The sequence below is a fragment of the Urtica dioica genome, chromosome 4, assembly GCF_054948205.1.
Source record: "Urtica dioica subsp. dioica isolate 48M chromosome 4, U.dioica_male_clone48M_v1_H2, whole genome shotgun sequence".
Lineage (NCBI taxonomy): Eukaryota > Viridiplantae > Streptophyta > Magnoliopsida > Rosales > Urticaceae > Urtica > Urtica dioica.
The window spans coordinates 4173360-4186124 of record NC_142759.1 but is presented as its reverse complement, the minus strand read 5'-3'; the positions used below and the strand labels follow the sequence as shown (position 1 = coordinate 4186124).

Here is a 12765-nt window from a genome sequence, read left to right as displayed (position 1 = left end):
ATAAAATTTAGCCCAAAATCACTGAATAAAAGCGTTATCTTGAGAGCATAAAAAAAGATTTATGTAAGGTGAGTCACTCATCAATATGGTAATAAGGATAAAAAAATTAAAATAAATAAATAAACAAATAAAAACTAATTAATCTGTAACAGGTAGAATTGAAATATTATTTCCACTTTGTGAAAAAAAAAAAAAAAAAAAAAAAAAAAAAAACAACAACTTTCATTGATTACCATATTTCCACATCGTGATACAAAAACTTGCTTGGAGTGCCAATTTAAATAATCATGAATTCGGAAATACAAAAAAATTTCAAACATTTGCCTACAAAAGAATTCATTGAAATCTGAATTCGAACTTTTAAATTGAGACAAAATCGTAAACAGATTTCCATCTCAAATTTTGACTCGGAGTAATCATGGGCTTATACTAATTTTGACCTGAAGGGACTTGGAAATGCCATCTTTCCGGCTTTAAAATTCGAGTGCAAGGAATTCTTATGTTACATGTGAATGGCGGGATCTCCTTCCGCTGGACACGCGGTAAAACATAGAAGCAAGTGGAAGTCATTCCTTTCATGTATTATCTGACGTTTGATTTTAATTTTTTTATATAAAAAAAAAACTCGGCCGTTGGATTTATGACCATTGTAAATCCAACGGCCATAAATAAACCTGATTGAATGTAACGTTGGAGGTATTATGCATCCGTAAGAAATGTAGTTGGACTGAATAAATTTTTTATTTAATTTTTAACCCATCTTTTCATTCTCCTATGAATTTCACCTTCATTCATAATATTTCTTCACACCCTACAATAAATATACTCTCTTTCACTACTCATATTTTCGTAAAATCTTCTCAAATATCTCTTTTTTATTATATAGTGTTTTCATATATAAATTTCTTATATAGTTATCAAATATATTTTTAAGATATAATTTTAATTTTTAAAAAAATGTCCGGATCTCATCGAAGCACTTCTCGTCGAAGTTCCTCACGAGCAAGTTCTTCAAACATACCACCGTCCGAAAATCCACAGCCAACTCACGACTCTCTCGTGAACCAATCCCCTCAAAATTGGCTCGATTTATCTCAATTTCTTAATTTTGAAAACACCGAATACAACCCAACCCAAGTACCATCAATTTCATACGCACCTCTAAGTTTCCATCAAACAGAATGCCAATTTGACCAAATATCTCCATATGTTCCGAATAATCCACCACCATACTATCCATATACATATTATACACAAACTCAATATCCACCACAACCCTATTATTCACAACTCCAACCTTATTATTCATAACCCTAACCAACATATCAAGATCCATACCAAGTGTAACAAGAGCAACTACAAAATTTTAAAAATAAAAAAGACGAAGAGGAAGAGAAGGATGAGGAAGGACACCCACCATCACCACCACAAGATGAGGAAGAAGACCTACCTCCGCCCCATGAAGGAGGCCCGCCACCCACCAAAAAAAGAGCGAGATAAAAAGTGTGGAAATCCTTTGAAGAAATTGGTGAATGGGAGGATAAAGTGGGGAAATATGGAAAAATCGTGAAAGTTGGCAAAAACAAGCATGTGACTTCATCGTTAATACACCACTACAAGAAGTGCATCACATCCAAAGTTCACCAGGTAACTTTTCACGATCCCAACGAGATTAGAAGACAACATTCATTACATTGTTTCTACAGACCAATCATTTAGACATGTAGAATCCGAGGGATTTCTTAGATTCATATATTATTTAGTCCATGATATTCAGATGATTAAGATGAGTCAATTACGAAGAGACATAATGAAATTTTTTCGAGAAGAAACTAAAAAAATGAAAGCCATATTTATGTCGGGCTCGTTTAAAGTAAGTTTAAACCTCGTACATATGGTCGGAAGATAGTAAGATGAATTTCATGAGTGTGATAATTCACAACATAGACGACTCTTCGAATTTACGCAAAAGAATCACAGCCTTTAAGAGAATTTTGAGAGAAGCCACACGGCCGATAGCATCCTACAATTCCTACTACAAGTGATGGAAGAGTGACGTATACGTGATAGAATAATTTCCATAACCTTAGACAATGCCACAAGTAACAACGTCAGGCTTAAGACGAGAGATAACTTGGGAGGACAACATTCTTCACCAAAGATGTGCAACCCATATTATAAAACTCATAGTCAAAGCCGATTCCAAAGCATATGACCGCATCATGAAAATTAGGGAAGCCATTACCCGGATCTATAGTTCTAACTCTAGGGTAGACAAGCTTAAGATACGTTTTTTTTTTTTTTTACTAAATGGCCTAAATGAGAGGACCTTCCATCTTCACAACAAAATTAGATGAAATTCAACGTACTTAATGTTGATGAACTTTTGTCTCTGGGTTATTACGGGTCACAATATCATTTGACAACAATACGAGTAATGCTAACATTAACGAGAACGACATTGCTATGGCTAAATTTTTTGTGAGTTCCTTCTCACTTTCTAAAATGAAACTTATACATTTTCTGATATGTGTACCCCTACTTCGCATTTAGCAATTCATAGCATAACAAAAATAGCACAACATCTTCATGATGTCAACCATTTTCCCATTTTTCATCCATGCATTAAAGCCATGAAAGAAAAATATAACAACTATTGAGGTTCAAGCAAAATTCATTTTCGATACGGATTTTGGTGCATTTTAGACCCCTAAATCAAATTTACAGGGTTTAGGTACTTTTTTCAATATTAAGTTGCTATGACTAGTAAAAATTACATTTTAAGCGATCACGCCAGAGGTGGAAGATTTTTATTCTCTTTTTGGGACCTATCAATCGAGGTCATGACCACAACCCGAGCCGAGCCTACCACTCAACCAATCAACAAGCACATGCATGTTTCAACAACTCGTTCAACAAGTATGAGGTGTGCATAGATCTCTAAGTCCATTGCCAACTTCCTCAAGAACGTCTCAAGATTTGGCCAGCAACGAGGAGATCGCACTATACAACGCATCACGGGTTGTTTCCATGAAACAAGATACACTTGATGTCCTAGTGTGGTGGAGGTAACACGTAAATTTATTTCTCATCTTGTCAAGAATAGCTCGTGACATGCTCTCAATACATGTCTCGACTGTTTCATCAGAGGCCGTATCCAGTAGCTCTGGTAGTAGTACGTACCGATGATAGAAGATGTAAGTCTAATTCCTGAAATGGTGGAGGTATTGACTTATAGGAAAATATTGGCTTCTACGTGACAAACGAGCTCAAGACACGTTTGTTAACTTCGATCTCGTGGATGATTTCAATTTGGATCTTTCAAGTATAAAATATTGATGATTAAATTTGTATATATAACTTTGAATAATTATGAATATAAATTAAAATTACTTTTTTCTCTACCGACCCTCGGAGAGTTTTAAGGAGACCGTTTTCATTAAATTAGTTTTAATTTTCTCATTTTTACATTCTAGTCCTTATTTAAAAAAAAATTACATTTTAATCATTTGAAAAAATATTTATTTTAATTATATTTTTTAATGTATGGGAATGGAAATTTCTACCAATGGAATGAAAATTTCCCTTCCTAAGGGAGTGGAGTTTTTATCAACATTAAAAAGAATAATTATTTTCAGTCAAACACGGAATTTCGTGTCTAGTGAAAATAGATTTTTCGATTTCTTTCTACAAGCCCAAAATTAACTCGGGGGCACAAGATTTTAATAGAAGTGGCTATATAATTAATTTTCAACATTAAAAAATTTCTTTGTTTTGACTATAATGTAGCTATCCACGATATAAACAGTTTGTGTTTCATTTAGTAGTTGTATATTGAGCATTTTGCTATATATCGATTAAAATTTTACATCAAGATCGAACATGGTGTTAGCCATTATTGGGCTTGAGTTATGCATGAAACTATTTTCTTATAATTTCCTCTCAAACAAGGTCTCGCATAAGTATATTATAAGATATAATAAGTCTCCAGCTAAATCCACGACATCATACATTCATGCTTAAAAGTGCATCCATCGGAAGTTTGTAACGCTTTTATGCGAAAGAACGTCAAGTGACACTATCTAAGTTTTCACATACTTGAAAGCAAATTTGTTATTTTACATATCATATAGAATTCTCATCAGTACTACCTCTATTCTTCTTTTTTTTTTTATGTGAGATTATTATCTCAATTGTGTGAGACTTTTCTCTCACAGGTATTATTTTAAGCAGAGAAACAGAATTTTCTTTTCCTCAAGTGAACAAAAGCAACAGTTTTGATAAACTTTCTACAGGTAACAACCACCTAGGTAATGCAATAAATAACCCTAAAGGAGCAAGATATAAATGCATTAACTATGGTTGATGAAATAGCTTCTGGGGTACTTTACTGATGTGCCTATATAAATTGATAAAATCAAAATATGTAAAAATTAAATACCATATCATGGTAAGTCACGAAGTTATAAGCTTTTTTTTTTCTTTTTTTTTTTCTTTTTAACACTCACTTGGTTTGTTGACTTACTAGAGAATTGTCTTGACTATGAAGAGTACTAGCTTCTACACGACATGGACTCATCAATTTAAAGGCTATCTTTATATCTTACGTTGTGATTGTAGTGACAATCAGTGAAATATTTTCTTGTGCGCTTTATTTATCGTGATATAGGTTCACACTTCACACACGCTTGCTTTAAATTTTTTTTTTTTTTTGAAGAAGAAGAAGCTTGCTTTAAAATTTTAAGCTAATTATGTAACATAAATTTACATTTCACATGGTTTATGATCATATCGAGACCTTTTAAGTTTTCAAAACAATCATTTCATCACCTTTCTTTTTCGTTGAACCACTGTTGCTCTCTCTCTCTCTCTCCCTCTCTCTCTCTCTCTCTCTCTCTCTCTCTCTCACATATAAATAGATATAACTCTATTAAACTTGACCACTAAGTTTATTATATCTACACCTACTTGAACCAAGGAGAGAAACGTATCTGGGGGAATGTAAGTTCGATTTGATTGCCTACGCGTCCAAATCTTTTTCACATATTAAAATGGAGTAATAGTAGTTCCACACATTAAATTTTGTGGATTGAGTTCCTCGCCACATTTAATGCTTTGAACTTTTATTTGAAATTGTTTTTCAATTTTGATAATTTATTATTACGTAATCTACATTATTATAACCAAAAAATAAATAACAAATATACTTTAAAATAAATAAACTAGTATTATTATTATTATTATTATATCAGTTTTATTATTATCTAAAGCAGCTAACATATTAACAATAACTTTTTATGTTTATGTACGCAGTTATATACACAATGAAAAATATTAATAAAATTATATATGTAATATTTTTTAAAAATATAAGAATATATGTAATATTAAAAATATATAAGAACTTTATTATCTGTAATATTATGTTGTTATCATATTACATTGAGTATTTGTTATTGTTACGCGTTGATACTATAAAATGGATGGCGAATGACCCCAAAGATCCTTCGTAGCTAAAGTTTTTTTTTTTTTTTTGTCACAAGCGCATAAACCCAAAATGTATAAGAAAACTTTGGTCAAGACTCGAGTCACACTTAAATTAAGAGAGAATAACCGGGGAATAGGGCCAAAATGGGAGAGCTAATATCTTAGTATATTAAGAACTAGGGTTTATGACTTTGCTTCTATTACCTTTAAGATGCCCTTTTATAGAGAAGAGATTAAGATGATTACCCTTATAAATTGGTATGATCTCAGGATCAAAGCCAATTTGAAGAAACGATTCGTGTCAATCTAGATATCATTGTCGGAAATTTAGGAATATGTTTGCGTCAAGCGGCTTCGAGAGATATTATATTGAAGAAAGATAAGTCTATTATGCAATTGAATAGTCACAAACCTGGCATTCGTCTAGCTTGAGCACATTATTACCTTATCATGATCAAGCTTACCGACTTTATCGATGTCAATATTAAAAGCGGTGATGATTTATGATGTATTCTCACCAAGGTATCCTAGTCGACATTAAAAATGAGATTGCTATGAGTATAACTTGAAATGAATTATGATAAAATTTATGATCTTACAAAGAGTAAGGTAAAAAAAAAAAAAGTTCTCTATAACATTAACGTCTAGTATACTGCACGAGTTACTGTATAAACTCTTTCTTAAATACAATGGATATACGAATTACCTATTGAAATGCATATGCAAATTTTTCTTGAACAGTTTCGTAGAAGTAAAATTGTCATCCTTATTTATCTATTTGATACTAATTCATATTTAAGTTGTATATGTTACAATATATTACATGAAGTATTCATATCATATCATATCATCTCGGTTTGTTATTATTTATTCATTTAAAGACATATTGGATTTGTTGAAAAACAAGGGTAGTTTCCTCATGAAAGATAAAGTTTGCTGGGTTCCCCATTGAATGTTCTACAAAATATCCGGAGCTAAAAGCCAATAATAATAAATGTGAGGGTGGCCTCTTTTTATTTTGAATTTCTGAATTCATTACGAGTACGGGGAAAGAAAACTAGCTTTTTATAGACAATTTAATATAGACAAAACAAAAGGAGGTGTCTAGATTCAAATATTATTACAACTCACTGAATGATGCAAGTGAACTGTTTCGGACGATATTATTTATTTCAGGGTAGGGAGATTCATGACATACTTTGATTCCGGACTTCGTTTACATTTCTTGTTATATTTGCGATTCGGATATGTTACATCAAAGTTCAAAACCGCAAAAATAAGTGCTAATTCCAATAAGAAAAATATTTTAATTATAGTTACAATATTGGTAGGATGGGCCAATATCGTTGAAGATGGTGATAGTACTGGCAAGCATGGATATACATATGCTTCAGGGAATTGTAGGTTTGATATGAACATGTCCAATTATAAATGAAGAGGTATAAGATTTTACGAGGATCCCCTACATTCAAGTTGGTGAACACTTATCAAAGAACTATATAATAGTGTTTTTTTTCTTCCTTAATTTGTTATATATTTTTTATACATCAACTATATAATAGTTTTGTATTATGACAAGGAATTAATATTATTGATTTGTTTTTTCTCTTCCTTTTTTTAAGGAGACCAACTATTATTTATCAATTTTTTTGAAGGTTGTATTATTTATTATTTTAGTTGCACATTTACAATTCAAACATCTTAGTTTTGAACATATTAATTTCTACTGCTTAACGTCACAAAGTTTCTTTTATTTATGATTATATGTTTAATTATTTTATTCAATTCGGGTTAAAAAAAAATGGGGTCTCCAAACTCAAATGTTTGAAGGGGGATTTTATGATTGAATAGACTAACTGTTTAAAAATATAAAGAAATATGTCCTTTGAAATTTTATTAATTAATTTTGATTTTTTTTTTAAGAAAACAAATACTGGGCACCCAACTATTTGGAGGCCTAAAGCAATTACTTATTTTCCTTGATATCAACTGGCCTTGATTTCTTTCGGTTTTATTTATTAGAAGTTTAGATACATACGTATACGCACAAAAATAAGTTGAAATGGAGCTATCCTTGAGATTGAAACCTCACCAAGATTTTTGAAGGCTGATATATACCTCTAGTATTATGATAACTACAGTCAATCTTCATGTTCATATATATGAATTTAAGTATATCTATACAGTATACACACACATAATACCTTGCCATTTATAAAATGATTCGATCACCGCCTTTACGTTTATATTCAACTATGGATAATGTACGTATACGTACAAAATTGGTTTCAGCGCGGGTTTTACTATTCCTAGGGTTTCATCTCATTGCACCACAACCACCATGCTTTTCATTTTGAGTCTTTTATGGTCAGAGTCTCTGATAATTGGGTTGTCCTTTTGATACCATTACTTTCAATTCCCTTTTCCCAACCCATTTGATCTACTCGCTTGCGAGGATGGTCATTTTTGTACGGATATCAACTCAATGCTCCTATATTTGCGGCCGCGATATAGGACTTTCTTTACGATTAGACTAAGTTGGTTCATCATTATGTTTTTCATCTTTTTTTAATGTGTTTAGAAAACATGAAAGAGAAAAAAAAATCGAACTAAAAAACGACTCAAACGCAACGGTGGCTAACGGTAGTGTCGTTACCGTTATTGTGTCAACCATTGCTTAACGGAAATGACACTTCCGTTAGACACGAATCAAACCTTCGGGACTTGACGATAACAGTATTACCGTTAAGCTTAAACAAACAGTTTAATTTTCGATAATTTCCGGTATATTAAATAAATAAAAAATAAAAAAATCAATAATTTTAAATGAAAAATAAAAAAGAATTAAAATAATAATCTTGTAAAAAAAAGGTGCTAATACATAAAATGAATTGCATCTTTATTAATCACTTAAAAAAAAGTAAGACATTACAATTCTACTCATGAATAGTAATGTTTTGAAAGTTAATTACATCAAAGTCATCAACAATATTAATGTTCACAAATGTTTTTTGGGCACGGTCTTCAAGTTGACACCAATCTTTGTAAATGACCAATGTCTCGACCATTTTCGGTTTCTAACTTTGCATTCGATCGTCTATGATGCGACCCGAGCTACTAAATGTATATCCCACACCATCTTGAACAATCTTGAGAATATGTTTTGGTGTTGCCTCCAGCATGCCAGCAAGTTGGGGTCGACTTGGTTCATGGAGGCGAATTGTTGAGAGTTGTATAACGTGATCTTGTCATGTTCAGATGTCTCTTGAGAGGTTGATGGATGTGGTGACGATCTTGGAGACGAACTCTTACCTCGTACAAAACGCCACATTTCATGATACATTCTTTTACTTGTTGAGGTGTTTCGTGGTGGACTCGCCATGGGAAGAGTTGGTAGTTATCCTTGGTACACCCTGAAAAATGAGTAAATCTCGTCCACGACCCTTCCATGATCGTGTGCAACGTAATTTTGTCCAGTTATAAGTTTTAAATATTGTTAAAATGTAAGATAATCTCCAAATTTCATTCGGGAGTCTAAAATGTATGCAAAATCATGTAAGTAAGGAATCTTTCATGTATTCCGTTATTTTGCAAACTTTGTTCTCATAGATGAGACACACGATTGAAATATTTCAAAGTGTGCGCTATGAAGATGCTCGGCAATTTTTGTAAAACTATGGATTGCTAAATAAGATACGTGTGTGTGTGTGTGTGTGTGTGTGTGTGTGTGTGTGTGTGTGTGTGTAAACAGCCAACAATACATATGTTTCATGGTAAAAAAAAAATTAAGAAAACAACAAAAAGTTTTAGGCACTTCAATGTCTATTTAGGTTATGTTATGGCCTCCGAACATGTTCACATATTATCTAATAACATATACTTATCTATCGGTCAAGAAGGTTGTCAACATTAAAAATGTTGAGTTCCACATAATCCTATTATCGATGTGGAAGGTTCTCTCGTCAAAGTCGTTAAATAAGAAACGCCTCTTTAATTCGTCCACTCTTGGGTTAGAACTGTTTATTCAAACTATGGATTATCTAATCTTAGTTTTTCCTTCGTCGAAATGTACAAACCCGATTTTCTCTATAATGTTAATGATATGGCCAAAACATCTTTGGTGTAAAAGGAATTTTTGACTATATATCTTAAGTCGTAAAACTCTAATAATTATGGCGTCGCGTCGTTGTTTGTGACATTGTCAAGAGTTATGGAAATGGTACTCTGCAACTAAGTTTGTTATCAATAATACTATGGCAATCCGATTTAAACAACATATTCCTAACACTACTTAAAAACAAAACAAAAAAAAACAAAAAAAAAAACAAAACAAAACAAAACTGATTTATTACATGTGAATGTTTTTTTATCAAATAGAAGGAAAAAAAAAATTATCGTGTGTAAAATTGTAAAAAATTTATAGCGTAAACAATTCGCTTTTAAATGATTTATTTTGAAGGATAAATTTGCTATCAGTGATGATTGAACTCACGATCTCCATTTTAGAGGTGATGTGAATTTAATAATTAGATTATGCTAGAGTCCCCTTCCCTTTTAAATTATTGAAAAGACATTAAATCAATTGTTGTCTTTTAGAAATTCCCTTGGATATAATTTTAAAAGTTGGCAGATAAACATTCCTCACCCTTCACACTGGGTTAATAAATTAGGAAAGGCCATCAGTAAATGACTGAACATTTTAGTATTATAGCTGTCAAATATAAGATTATTCCCACAAACTTATCTTCCCAACGAGCGTTCATAGTATCACACAACAGTTGGAATTAGAAATATGGAAAAAATCAATAAAATTCAAAGCATTTCTACAAAATTTCAATTGGAGAGTAGCAATACTTTATATTTGATATAATTAAAGTCATCAATAAGCATTGTTTTCCCAATGACATAGAAGGAGACCATTGACCCTCACATTCGTAGTATTATTTTTTTTCAAACCCAACGTGGGTCTTCAAATAATGATATTCACACCAGAACTCTCTCTTTCTCTAAAGCTTTAAAAGCTCAATAAACACACTGGCCATAGCTCTCTCTCTCTCTCTCTCTCTCTCTCTCTCTCTATAATCTGTACACCAAACATGTACTCAAAACACCAAACTCTCCATATTCTCATCATTCTCGTCCTATCAATCCAATCCGTCCAATCCCATGACGATCAACAACAGGTCTTCAAAGAAGCCCCCAAGTTCTACAACTCCCCAAACTGCCCCTCCGTCTCCGGCGATCAGGAGGTCCACGTGGCGATGACTCTGGACGCCACGTACCTCCGTGGCTCAATGGCCGCGATTCTGTCAATCCTTCAACACTCATCTTGCCCCGAAGACATAAACTTCCACTTCGTCGCATTGCCCAAAAACGACAAAGAGTCGTCCTCTCTCCGGTCGCTTTTATCAGGTTCGTTTCCGTACCTGAAATTCCGAATCTACCCCTTCGACCCTGCCACGGTGTCGGGCCGAATCTCCACCTCGATCCGCTCCGCGCTCGACTCGCCTCTAAACTACGCGCGCAACTACCTAGCCAAGATCCTCCCTCAGCGCGTGACGCGCGTGGTGTACCTCGACTCGGACGTGATCCTCGTCGACGACGTGTCGAAGCTGGCCTCCACACGCCTACCGGAGGGCGTGGTCCTCGCCGCGCCCGAATACTGCAACGCGAACTTCACTTCCTACTTCACCCCGACATTCTGGGCGAACCCGTCGCTGTCCCTCACCTTCGCGGGCCGAAGCGCGTGCTACTTCAACACCGGCGTGATGGTGATGGACCTGGCGCGTTGGCGCGTGGGCGCGTACACGGAGCGGATCGTCGACTGGATGGAGCTCCAGAAGAGGATCCGGATCTACGAGCTCGGGTCTCTCCCGCCATTTCTGCTGGTGTTCGCCGGGAACATCGCTCCGGTGGATCACCGGTGGAATCAGCACGGGCTCGGCGGCGATAATTTCCGGGGGCTTTGCCGGGATCTACACCCGGGCCCAGTAAGTCTGCTTCACTGGAGCGGGAAGGGCAAACCGTGGGCCCGATTGGATTCGGGTCGGCCCTGCCCGCTTGACGCCTTGTGGGCCCCATATGATTTATTGGAGAAAGTAGACACGAGAAGATCTGGGTTTGGATTTGACTCCTCTATCATGTAGTGATTTAGACACTCACTCACTCTTTATTAGGTTTATATTTTTGTTTTTACGGATACTGATGATTATATTAATTTTTTATTTTTATTTTGTTTTAATATTTTTGGTTATATGGCGTATGTATACACTATTTTGGCGTTTAATTTAGCATCCTCCGACGAGAAGAGATGGTTTACGACGACTACTGAGATCGTTTTGTATCTTATTCCCTTTATTATATAGCCATTAACGTACTACATGAAATGAAATGATGAATGCAAGTACATTATAATTGCTTTGAGGACTCTTCTTAATTATATCCCAAGTTTTTCTTTCCTTTTTAACGTATTATATGTGTGTTTATAGATATACAGAAACTTTGCATCAATAAATCTTCTAAATAGTCTATAGATATACAGAAACTCTAGAAGAAAATTAACAGCTTTATTATCTATATAAAAGAAAAAAAGAAAACCAAACCTTTATGAGACTTTTCGATTTGGTGATGAACTAGTAACCGACGATAGTTGTGAATAAATTATTATTTCTCACCATTTTTTTTTTTTTACTTTTCTTTTTTCTGTTGGCTATACCTATATACATGCTAATATATATATATATATATATATATATATATATATATATATATATATAATCAATACCTAACTGCTATTAAAAGTTACGGATAGCAGAATTCTATTTTACGTTAGCTGTTGAGTGAAACAAATAATTTATATTTATCTTTTATATTTATTTCTTTAACACATGTATTCATTCATTCACACAAAAATACTCATCTTATTTATCTAAGAAAAAGATTTTTAAACCCTAACAAACCTCTCAAACTCCCTGCATACATGTATCATGTATCTAGGGTTATAATTTTTTTTAAAGGCAGTAGTGTTATAATTTGCTAAGACTGCTAAATAGAATCGTAGAGATCTACTTAAATGCATTTCTTTTGGTATCGATCCATGTGAAGCATGTTTAGTTAATTTATATTTCGAGTCATCGTTGCGTATATATTTGTCTTGTCAAAGCCAAACATAGCTTTTATTGGGGTTTGACCACATCTTATTGCTCCGTTTTATATTTCATGAATTCGATTTTTTTTTAGATTATATTAACATGATGATGATTGTTATTATTACTTTTA

At 33.6% G+C, this 12765-nt stretch overlaps 1 pseudogene; it reads left to right on the top strand.

The window, feature by feature from the left end:
- Positions 1-10523: 10523 nt before the first annotated feature.
- On the top strand, positions 10524-11808 carry LOC149399475 (putative galacturonosyltransferase-like 2 pseudogene; annotated as a pseudogene).
- The last annotated feature ends 957 nt before the right edge of the window (positions 11809-12765 follow it).